We start from the raw sequence: 12,817 nt of genomic DNA, 5'->3' as shown, positions 1-12,817 counted from the left end.
ATACAGTTAGTGGAATGAAAAAAAAAAAGGAAGTGCAATCCAGTATCAACGACAAGTTCCACAGATTTCATAAGTTCGCCTGGGAAGGATTCATTCTTTAGAATGGCTTGAATGGCAGACGAAATGTGCAGCAGTTGTCCACTTGCTGAGAAATGCTTGTATATAGGTGAATGGGAAGAGAAATTGCGAATTGGCGCCCAGATACTTTTGAACCGAATCGCAATTGAGTTTATTGATGATTGGCAGATTATTTCACTACTGTCAACGGCTTTAAGTATTGAATCGGATGCGTTTTTCCTGATGATTTTCATCATTGATTGGGGTTGAAATTTATTGTTTCAACATTTCTTGGCTTAGTTGAATGAAATGAAGGGTTTTATTCGGGTAGTCGTCACACAAAGGGATGAATAATAATTGAGTGAGTCATAACAACTGCGACGAATTCGTTAGATTTGTTTTCATTATTTCACTAGCTGGCATTCATTATCAACACTCTATACGACTGCATACAATCAAACAGTTCAACTCACTCAAGAGAACTAGGAATTATTTTAATCAACTTATCAGTATGAAGATCATTGTTACGAAAAACAGTTTTGTTCCTCGATTGAGCTCCCGTTTCATCTAATAAGTTCCATTGAATTTAACCATTTCAAAGGGCGTTCCTTAGAATATTTTACAATGGTTACCAAATTAGTTTTGGTGATCTCGGCCATATGCATAGTGTGGGCTACCCCAACGACGTCAACACCTGCGTTCCATGATTGCGGACGAAGATTGATAACGGATCTGGCATTAGTTTGCTCATGTAAGTTCAAATGTCGTCATTTCAGAAACACAAAATTAAAAAATTTCAAATTTTTTATTGGCAGATAACAACGAAGAAATTGAGATGCCACCGAATGATGCGCCAGAGCCAAGTTTCGAACAGAATTCAGTAAAATCGGCGGAGGATCACGGGTTTATTGATTCCGAGCATGCACGTTTTCGCAGAGGAGTAGTCGCAGATTGTTGTCATACCGAGTGTAGCTATGTGGTTTTAAAATCCTACTGCCATATGTTTCGTTAAGAGATTTGCTTCGATTGTTTTATATTGTTTCACTTTTTGCTAAATCATTTCGATATCAGTTTGAACAACTAGAATTTTTTTCATTGAATTAGACAAAGATAAAGTTCATATTTGAAATTATGTGTTATCTTTTTGTATTTATTCATGAATGCCCCCAGATGCCCCGATACCCAAACAAGATTTTTAGAACAATTTAATAACAAAACGACCTAAAGCTCTGATAGTCTGCTAGATATTTAAAAGACCTATGGACCTAATATCGCGGTCTTTAACATTTTAACATGCTTACCACCTTACCGTACCTTACCATCTTAAGATCGAACGTCTTTCTAATTCCTAATCACTTGGCAACCTGATTACCGCATGATCTGAGAACTTCATCACCTCATGATCTGGCTTGTTTACCTGAGGTCCTGAACTACTTGATTTTTTACCACGCCTTGCAGACAAAAAGACTCAATGAGCCGCTTACTAGAGCATTAAACGACTTGTTTTTTATATTCTTTGATTGAGTCACTACCCAGCACTGTTAGGATTCCTCCAATTGTTGTCTCAGGGTCGGCTATTCGGATATCAAAACTGAAAGGAAACACTAAGTAATTTAAGATTTAATCTTTTCTCGCCCAATGCTAGTTGTTGATAGATCGGCAGTGGTAAACAGAATTCTGATATCTGATCTGATCTGATGGTTTTCACGGTTCCCTTCGCGTAAGGAAGATGGGATCGACGCTCAGGAAAGCTGCTTCAGGTACTCTAATCGGATTTCAAAGGGTCAATTCTTGATGATATACAAAATGCCGGCATAGCGTTAGATCGGGTACTTTGATGGCATTCAGAGTCTTGGGAACTTCGACGGATTTTGAAAAAGGGACTTAGCCTTTGGAACAAGTGATATTTTGTTGCTTTGACTTGCTGGAAATTTAAAGAATAATAACGACATGTAAAATATTTACGGAATTTAGAAAAGCACGAATATTTTCCCAGGCAACTTTGTATCCATCATATTACTTATGCCCTTGCATTCCGAATTCGATAACTCTATCGACTAAGGTAGTGTACAAACGAATTGAGTCTTGAACGAAATTTTATGATATTCATGTAAGTAAATGAATTTTTGGCTGATCCATTGTATACATTCCCGTTAAAATTTATGTATCTACATAGCACACAATTTGATGGGCTTGAAACACTTGGGCGTAGTATGTATGTCGAAGAATATATTTCGATTAACTTATAGCACTCACACTGAACTAGTAGAACTCATTTTAAGATAAAAATAATGATGATAAATTTATACGTCATGTTATCGAAGATTTTCTACGGTTCCTCAGATACAATTATGATTGGCACGCTAATTTGGAACGTTGGCCGATAGAAAACTCAGAATAAAACTGATTTTGCTCCTCATTTATTTTGGGTACATTTTAATAAACGTTGTGATAGAAGCTGAAACACTACGAAACAGGCACACGTACTTCTGTATTTGTGGACTCATTTAAAAGTGTTGTGTTTGTGCGATGATACACAAGAGAACGTCGGCTTGACACACTCACACCTGCACATCTCAGGACTATTTCAAAACTGTACCAAATGAAAATGATTTTTTCCCAAGATTAAAATAAAGAATTTGACCACAAAACCCCTGACACTTTGCGAGTTTTTGAATCGCATTTGAGAAAACACTGGCGAGAACTTATTTTTGGGCACTAAGAACGAATTTAAACACACTGGGACCCGATGTTTCCAACAACTAGATGCGCATGTTGATCGAAAGAGTTGTGTCCTGCTCGACATCTCGCGATTTTTTCCCTTCATTCATGCATTTGTTTTGAGCATTATACTAAAAAATTTCTCAAAAATATAAAGGTACAAAACCGTCTGTCGTAATTTTATGTTAACTTTGCGGCCGTCTCTTTAAAACAACCTCTTTAACTTTTTAAAGATGATTTTCGGAAAATGGGTGAAGAATGTTAAAACTAAGGCAAATTTCATTCATGATTGAAAAGTTTATTCTAGATAGCCATTTTTTATTTCAATAATTCCCGAATATTGCCTGGAATAAAATTTCTGGAATGTTACTGTAAAGTTACTTATAAGTTAATTTACTGAAACATGAATCTACCCATGAATAACATATTTAAAAAATTCCTCACCAATAATGTAGTAAAAACGATATATCTTTGTACTTAATGCGAGAAATTTGTGCTTAATGAATGTTGAAGATGTTTTTTTTCGATTTCACCTATTCTACTACGATATATTCAAAGTTCTTTACAAACACTACCTTACCGAAAGGTCTCAGCCCTAACCTCTAAACCAGAATGAAACGATTAATTTTATCAAAAGGATGTACCCGATACGACAAAATTACAGTTTCGCCCTTTCGAGAAATCGGTTGAGTTTTCAATGTTTTGATTTTGAATGCTACCCAGTGGATCCAGGTCAAATCATTTCCGTATTCAATTTGTTTAGATTTGTAATAATTACTTGTTTGTAAACAACCTGCAGTCTTTAATTTGAAATATACACATACTTCTTGTAATTTGTAGTCACCGTAATATGAAACATGTTCAGCTTCTCTATCACTCATTACTGCCAAACACCCAAAATTTTCAACAATATAAAGCTTAGAAATTTAACATTAACTTGTTGCTAGTTGAAAATTGAGTTTAATATTCAACAAATAAAAAACGAATAAATATTCATTTTTGTCAGAACAATCTGGCAACTCTGATGAGGCCAAATTCAAATAAAGTTTCAAGGTTATGGCTGTGGCCAACCAGCCATCAATACCATCGATCATATATACCCTTATAGGAGAATGTGTTCCTAAATGCGCTTAGCAGGTTAAATGTGCCTACGGCCGTTTGACGAAATGGCTGACAACACAACATACCTAATGAACTTGAACTTGAAAATTAATAAAATTGAAGCTTAAATGAAGGTTTCACAATGATTAGAAAACAGAATAAGAGAGTGTTGTTGTTTGTGCCCATCATGATTGTAAAATGCCTCTATCATAAAATAACACGTTGAATAGAATAAATTTATGAACTTTGTCATTAAAATTTCGAATTTAATCTTTTTTAAACAACTTGATAGAGTATTAAAGATCTAAAAAAAAATGATAAAGTTTTTCTTATGGATATAGCATATAGCATAATATAGCAACCTTAACTTTTGCTTTGTTCCATAAAAATATAAAGAAACGCAGATTTTTGTAAAACTTCAGCTTTGTCGTATGAAGGTTATCAGCTTTTAGTGTTTTCAATGAAATTATACGGAAATATTGCCAGAAAAACAGAAATTTTGGCCTTAACATAAATATGCGCATTTAGCCCGCATGGTTTGAGGTTCGGCATTTTAGACAAAGGAGATTTCAACATAAAAATTACTCATATGTATGGAAAACAGATGCCTGCTTATGTGTGTTTAGTTTTTGTAAACATATTCGATGTAACAGTTGATTAAATCAGTATTCTGTTTAATGGGCGCATATAGCCCGCAAACGATCTTTCAAGAATTAATAATTACTGATAATAATTCATATTTTCAAAAAGCCGAGAAAAGTTATTCTAGCCGTCAGTTAGAAGCCATAACGTTTTTATTTGAAAGTGAAAAAGTTTATCTTATTCAAAACAAAACGTTTGATTCCCTGGGACTTCATAAAATATGTTCTTTATTGAAAAGTTAGGAGAAAATGATATATTGTATATTGCAAGTTAAGCTTTCCAGATTACGGGCTGGTGATATAGCTCAATTGGCATGTCAGTTGCCTACAGAGCCAATGTCCACGAGTTCGAGCCCAAGAGTAAACATCAAACACTGTTTTATCGGATAAGTTTTTTAATAACAGTCCACCAACTGCAACGTTGATTAAAAGTCGCGAATGCCATAAAAATGGTAAAACGACTATAATCGAAAAAAAAATCCAGATTCCCCGGATTTATTCGTACTAGTCCGGGTTTTCAAAGTAAAGTGGATAAGTTAAGCAAACTACGTTCTAGCCTGTGTCCATAATAAGAATATATTTTAAAATCAATTCCATATTCTGCTGGATTCATTTACATAATTTGAAAAAAAAAAAACAAGTGAATCATAATTGGTCACATTTTTTTTTAGCTAGCTTTAGATAAATGGTGTTTTGAGAGTTTGAAAATCGATTTGAATGTTCCTGATGTGTTTCGGTAAAAAAGTCAGGTGTTTTTTTCACTTTTCTTTTTTTCAAATAATCATAGGATATTACTTTGCTCAGATTTTGAGTTGAAAAATTTCAAATTTCAAGATATAGCCAGGTTTTGAGAGATTTATCCTGATTTGCTTAGCCTACATAAATGCGGGACAATTTTACAATTCGTACTCTAAGGGCCCCTCCTTGTATTTAAGTAAAAATATTCGAGATGTTATTTCATGGACGCTCCCTTAGCTGGTGAAATTTTCGCTTAAATTCCAACTTTTTTCATTTTAGCTAGTTTAAGAAAGTTTTTGTTTTTATTTTCTTTCCCAGATTCCTTGAACAAAAGCAGTATGATTGAAGTAATATTAAACTTTTTTTTGTCCCCCTTAAAACGGCCTTGATCTCACTCCTTTTCGAAAAAAAAAAAGATAACCGTTCGTTTGGCTTTTCAGTATGTTTTGCTCCAAACTAAAGATATTTATGAATGTCTTATTAGGAGGTCTCTTATTTGATAATCCAAATCTTGAAACAATAATAAATTGATATAAAAAATGGATATTCATTCTAGAAGTGTTTTTTTTTTTAACAAAGAAATTTCATCTTTGGCAAAATGCAACAACAGAAGTAAAATTAAAAATATCAAACGCTCAAATCGATGTTTAAATCCAGTTTTAGCTTCTGAACTTAATAAACCAGATTTACATAAATAAAGTAAAGTTCTTCAGCACAGAACGTTAGAAGTTGCCGAGTTCAATAATTACGAAGAATGCTGTAAAAACAAGTTTCGCATCGAGTTGATTGCACAATTTAATGTAAATTCAAAACATTCTCTTAAAAATTGATCAATTCACTTAACTGATCTTATGTATTGAGATTTTCTTATCATGCAGGCCGTGTAAAAAACAGTGTAAAAAAGCACTTTTAAATCCGGTTTTCCGGGTCAAAATTTTATCTTTTTAGCACTGATTTGCATAATAACCTTCATTTTAAAACTGATTATAAATTTCAATTCTGAAATCTTGAAAAGAAGTTTGTTTAGAAAATTGGAGTCATAAGTTAAATTTCGAATATTGAATTTCCACGTCATAATAGCTATTCAACTTAATGCACTGGTTCATGATAGATCAAATTAAAGAAAAAATATCCATTTGACCTGAAAATCTGACAATCTGATGACCAGGAGATCTTTGAGAGAGAACTTTGATGTAACATTAGGTAATCAGATTGCCCAGTTTTTTCCGGGTTTGTCCGGATATTGAATTAAAAAATTTGGGAACAGTCCGGCCCAGCCATGTTGCCCGGATTTTATAGAAAAATGCCTGGAATTTGACTGGATTTATTCACTTTATTTGGCAAATCAAACAAAAAAATGCAAATTGTGTTGTAATTTATTTTATTTATGCCTCAAAACGAAAATTTTTAGCAAGTGTAATTTAAATAATGATGAATGGATTTTTAAAGCCTGAAATACGATGAGTTTCGATGAAAACTTTTTGTTTCCAATTTGTTTTTTGTTAAGTAATTTTTGAGTTTTGACCAAACGTGCTGACAAAATTCCGGCAACTTCAATACATAAAACAACTTTTTGATCTAAAGGCCGCCAAAGTCCGTTGATTATAACCTTTCTATGTTTAGCATTGCGATTCTCGTCAATTCTTTCGTGTGTTTGAAAACTGAAATAATTCATGCTTCCATTCAGAGAAGTATACAATTTATTTTATTTTCAAACAACATGTTCTCGGTATTTTGCTTCAATATTACCTAACCACAAACGAATATGAATAAAAACATGTCTGTTGTCAATTCCGCAAATATATAAAGGCTTCTCCGGGCCAACCAAATCACTAGAGTTTGGTTCATCTCACGTTAAACTACAATCAAAGAAATGATATTTCAAATGAAGTACGCTGCTTTGGCAGTCATGTTGATTATCGTTTTAGTCAACACCTTACCGACTGGTGCTCGAAGTGTTCCTGCTTCAGAGGAGAATATAGTTGGTAAGTAGTTATCTTGTGCAATTTTATTTTGGCTGATTTTTTTCGAATTCTTTTATCAACAGGTTGTGGAGTTTGGGATTCATGTCCGTTTTAAAATTGGAACCAAGCAGGGAAACGAACGTAACTGGCCAGAAGAAAATTGAGGATGGAGACGGTGTTTTATTTTAATTTATTTCCTGATAACAAACGTATAGTAAATTCTACTTTAAATAGTGCAAAAATTGATATTAAATAACAGAATATGAAATGATAAAGATCTATGTTTTCGCAAAATCAACCACATAAAAATGTTATTTCAATCTTTTTTGTGTATTTTTTTGCGATTGTCGATGCTCGCAAAAGCTAGAAAAGAATTCTACAAAATGAAAAATAAATAAATATTAATGAATGAAAACTTTCTGGTAGTAACTTATTTCTGTTATAGAAAAAGACGAACACAAGCACGTACAGGATCTCAATGAAACTTGATGTTACTAAGCGTACCTACATCTTCCGGGGATATGATGGCTGGCATCTTACAAATGCTGAAACCCCAACCATGACCGTTGGTTTAGAAGACCTGAAGTCCTTCACGCCACGTACTTAATTGAAATATTTCTCAATTTTTTTAATTGATTCATTTGGCGATTTAAAGAAATTTTTGTTTTGAGATGTTTAAGTCAATGAATAGTTTTGTTTCTTTGTAAAAAATAAGCCAGATTTTCAATAAATTAACATTTTAACAAAACATTTTTAGCAAAATCTTGCTTGCATCCCTTATTCAATCTACATTGTACAAAATTGAAAAACCGAGATGTTTTCGATCGATACATTTTCAAAATCGAAATGTGACACAATCTCCACTTGTAACTGTTTGACTATCGTTCTTTCTTTTGTTTGGATTTTCAAAGAATTTATCAAATTTATCAGTTAAATGTCTGAAACTTAATTTTTCCGAAAATCATGACTTTTGGTTTTTTTTAAATACAAATGGTATCGCCATAGTTTCTGCTGATTAAATAGCACAATCGTATACTTATCAAAACAATACAACAAATTATCAAAAGAATACACCACATCACTACTTGTGCGTCGCAAACCAACAATTTTCAAATAAAAACAAACACGTACGATTCTCACAACTAAACAGTAAAAAATGAGAAGAAAAGAGAGACTTTATACAATTTTCTTGTTAACATAATATCGTTCCTTTTCTGGCGAAAAATTAAGTTTATTTTTTTAAGTGAAAATAGACTTGATTCTTTATTTAAGACTCTTTAACCTTTGTCGTCAAAAATCAAGCATAATCAAAGGTGGTAAATTTATTTAATTTTGCAATGTATTGGTTGTCATGACACAGAATAAAAATCTCAGAAAAAGAAGATTATAGAAGTTTACAAACGATCCTATAGGTAATAATATATCAGTAATTAAATCAGTTTTTTAGAAAAACTCATGTTTTTAGCCATTTTACCGAGGCTTACTTGAGAAAAATGCAAGTTTTTGGTTTGTTGATTAAATATGAGCTATAAGTTTTTTTTATTGTGTGAGTTCTTCAATATAACTTTTCGATATTTTATAAATAATCCTACATCGTTAGAAAGTCGGTGTGCATACCATTTGGCGAGCCAAATATTCTGTTGACGATTTTTGATCAGTATTTGGTTCATCTCTAGAAAAAAAAATTTGTTTAAAATTTCGGCAAAATTTTCGTTTTCGCAAAGTTAGTAAAAATTGAGAAAAGGAACCTTGCTATTACTTTTTTTCTTGGAAGCAAAAAATTTCTCGTGATCTTCAGGAGAGTTAATCATTTAATGTGAACCGTTATTTTGAAAATTTTTGTAATTAACTATAGCTGTGCAGAAAAAGTTGAACTTAACAAGATTTGATCAGAATAAAAAATTATTATCATATCTGGAATCAGCGCCCCAAATGATTCACAGTTATGTCGTAAATGTTTTCCATCTCCAAAAAATGTTGATTTCATTGGAAAATGTGTGTAATGATTACTCATTAAGTCCACATAGATATGAGTTATAAGTATAAGCTGAGTAGAGAAATTCATATATTATGGTAATCAGTTCAAAGCAAAATAAATAGGGGAGAGTGGGGTAACGTGGGCCACTCTAAATATCTCAGCTGTGTGTTGAGATAAAAATCTCAAACCAACTGTCATTGTCATCGCTTTGTTTAATCATGTTTTTCTATATGTTGTTGACTTATTTACGTATCATATGCTTCTTTTGTTTATCTAGCGTTGAAAAAATGTACTTACATAATTAAACAAGCACCCGCAAATTGCATTCGTTGGAAACCTACATAACATAAAATATTATATTATTTATACTATTTAATTTTATTTATATTATTTAATATTATAACAAAAAATATTCTCATACGCTTATGATCTTAGTTTTGTCTTGTTCTTTCATGTGGAAAAGGAATTTTTGATGAAACATCAAAAAGTCACACAAACGCAACCAATTTTTAAATCATTGCTTGAATCGTGGGCCACATTTTTTTCAGGGCTTGTGATATAGCTCATTTGGCAAGTCTGTTGTCTTCTGAGCCGATGTTCACGAGTTCGAGCCCAAGAGTAAACATCGAACACAGTTGTACCGGATGAGTTTTTCAATAACGATTCGCCAACTGCAACGTTGATAAATTTGCGAATGCCATAAAAATGGTTAAACGACTATAATCGAAACAAAAAAAAAGTGAGCCACATTTTGTGGGATATCTTGGACACCTTATATTTTGGTGTTTTTATACACATTCAGAGCTTCAAATACGTTTTTCCTATCTACATAGTTCTCTTATGCCAAATAAAGATTTGTGAAACATATTTTGTCCATTTTTTTCAATGCGAAAGAGACGAACATAAATCATATATAGGTATGAAATTTTGCCGAAACGTTCGCGAGACAGGAATTACGAACTATTCGATCATACATAACTTTTTTTTTTAATATTTCCTCATCTGAAACTGCTTTAAAATAACTGAATGAATTATGAAATTTCAGTTTTGGGTCAACTCATTAACTTTGCACATTATCAAGTCAATTTGGATTTGGTGGCCCAAGTTTCACCACAGTTTTTCAAATTCCAAAAATAATATTTTTTTTAACACTCAGAGCTTGGGTATTTAATGTATTTAAAAAATAAAAAAAATTGCATAATAATACTTTAAAAATGTTAATAACTTTCCCATTTTTTTTTAACTTTTATAGTAAAGAAGTAATGAAGAAAAGAAAAAAAGTGGTCCATGATACCCTTCTCTGCCATACCTACTGATAAATAACACGTTTTTGTCGTGAAGAATTTCAATGACCTGTTTGTCGGTAGATAAAAAACTTATTTCGTCATCTTCATTTTTCATTCTTAGTTTTCTGATGTATTTATGGTATTTTTCCTTTAAGTTTTTCCATTATTTTTTATAGATTTGGTGCTTTTTTGTGTAATGCAATGAGCCAATCATGATAGCGGCATCCAAAAAAAATTAAAAAATAACAAATAGTTTCTAATCATCTGCTTTTATTTGCTGCTAGAGATTATCACGTTTTTTTGAAAGCAAGTGAATCGTAATTAATTCTGTATTGGCTAGTTACATAAAAATTCAAGCTGAGTCCTCTAGTCCAAAAATATTTTTTTTGATATGATGTTTGTCGACCTGAATAACTTCAATCGGACAATCTATCAGCTCATTCTGGCAATCGTTTTTAAACCGTGAATTCTGATGAAATTTTAACCTTTCGGCCTTCGGCTGAGGATTTGTGACTTTGGTGTGATGTATTTCGAAATGTTTTCAAAATCAATACTTCCATATTTAAATGCCTTAATTTTGCTTAAATCAAATACCCTGGAATCGATTAATTTATAATTACATACCTATTTATTTGCCAAACAACCTTTTCTTGGTATTGTATTTCAATAATGCCAACATTTCCAGAATCACAACAAGTAAACACTATTTAGAACTCGTGAAATTGAGTGTCTCCTATCCGAATAAGCTTGTATAGAGTTCCTAGAACACAATATCATATTCTTGGTATTATATTTAATTTATTGCCTCGTTTTCTAGAACCAAAACAAATAAATATTTATTTCCATCCGAATTACAAAACGTTTTCTGTTCATGATGCACTTCCTTGAAAAAGTTCTATTTCTCTAGCATACACTGATCAACAAAAATTATTGTGTGTCAATGATTTCGAGAAAATCACATGCATATTTATTACTGTCACAACTGCCAACAATTTTCGTAATTTTTTTTAAATTTTTCAAGACATTTTAATTTTATCAATTTAAAAATTAATTGCATCTAGAAAAATTCTTTCCGTAAAATTTTTCAAACTTGTGTTACGCTTAGCTCAGCTCAGAGGAAAACCTCATCGGATTCAAAGATACATATATAAGAGCATGTTCAGATTTACCCATTCACTTCAGTGAAAGACATCTAACGTCAAACAATAGTTTTAAAGATGAAGTTTCGAATTCAATATTCCATTTTGGCAGTTTTTATGGTCATTCTTTTGATCAACACTTCACCGACAAGCGCTCGGAGCATTTCCGCGCCATGGGACATCGATTTATCCGGTAAGTTATAAACGCTATTTGAAATATCAATTCTCGGATAGGTTATTAATTTTCTTCATTTCAACAGATTCGGATTCTTCAAACGAGGCATCAAGTGAACGTGAAAATTTGAACCAAGAAGGGACCACGCTGTCAACCGACTACGACAGGCCGAAGCGAAACGCAGATGACGACCACATATTTCCTGGATTTTTCTATTTCTTTTATTATCTTTCCTGAAGGATGTATTTTTTTTTCGTTAAGATGCACTCAAAAGTACAAATTAAATTAGGTAGATATTTAATTTAAAAAAATGAATGTTTTGAACTTAAATAAGAAAGAAATCATTTTTGTATCGAAATCTTTAAAGGGGTGGACTTAATTTGCTTGTCAAAAAAACCTATACATACTTGGTAATTCTAAATGAATTACACAAACTTTGAATGGCACAAACTTTAAACATAAAAACAAGTTTTGTTCTTAGTCTACGCTTAAGAAAGTTTCCAGCACTACCTATATCCCATATTTTGGAATATTTAATCCCGTTCGTTGAAAAAAAAAAGAAGTTTCAAACTTATACTCAGCAGATTTTGAAAATAAACGAGTAATTTGACTCCATTATGGGTTGTGAGCCTACTTGGTAGAATATTTCTATTGAATCAAAGCAATCCAAAGATTCCCTTTAATTCAACCACGCTTTAAAAAAAAAGTTCAGATACCGGTATTTGCTGTTGCTATTGAAATACCGGTATCTGAATTTTTCTTGTACCGTGGTTGAATTGAAGGAAGTTTTTCGATTGCTTCGAATCAGAGTGAATTCATTTTTTTTATAATGAAACCGATCGATACAATTGAATCCTTAAACAGACAACGCCACAAAGAAAAAAAAACATCGAATGAAATGGACATAATTAATCTTTAAAATATCATCAGGCTGATAGATAATCCTCCTTTATTTAAGCTGTCGAATTGACTTTGTTTTAACAAAAAAAATTGTTCTTAAAAAAACTGAAATCAAAA

General features: G+C 32.1%; 2 long non-coding RNA genes across 2 annotated transcripts; both read left to right on the top strand.

The window, feature by feature from the left end:
- Nucleotides 1-395: 395 nt before the first annotated feature.
- LOC129748199 (uncharacterized) lies at nucleotides 396-1,189 on the top strand. The gene is made up of 2 exons (XR_008737679.1): nucleotides 396-808; nucleotides 873-1,189. It is a non-coding gene; the product is annotated as an uncharacterized LOC129748199 (long non-coding RNA).
- A 5,916-nt stretch (nucleotides 1,190-7,105) lies between these two features.
- LOC129748200 (uncharacterized) lies at nucleotides 7,106-7,637 on the top strand. The gene is made up of 2 exons (XR_008737680.1): nucleotides 7,106-7,243; nucleotides 7,306-7,637. It is a non-coding gene; the product is annotated as an uncharacterized LOC129748200 (long non-coding RNA).
- The last annotated feature ends 5,180 nt before the right edge of the window (nucleotides 7,638-12,817 follow it).

The sequence above is a fragment of the Uranotaenia lowii genome, chromosome 2, assembly GCF_029784155.1.
Source record: "Uranotaenia lowii strain MFRU-FL chromosome 2, ASM2978415v1, whole genome shotgun sequence".
NCBI lineage: Eukaryota > Metazoa > Arthropoda > Insecta > Diptera > Culicidae > Uranotaenia > Uranotaenia lowii.
Note: the sequence above shows the minus strand (reverse complement) of the source record. Positions and strands in the feature narration are given on the sequence as shown.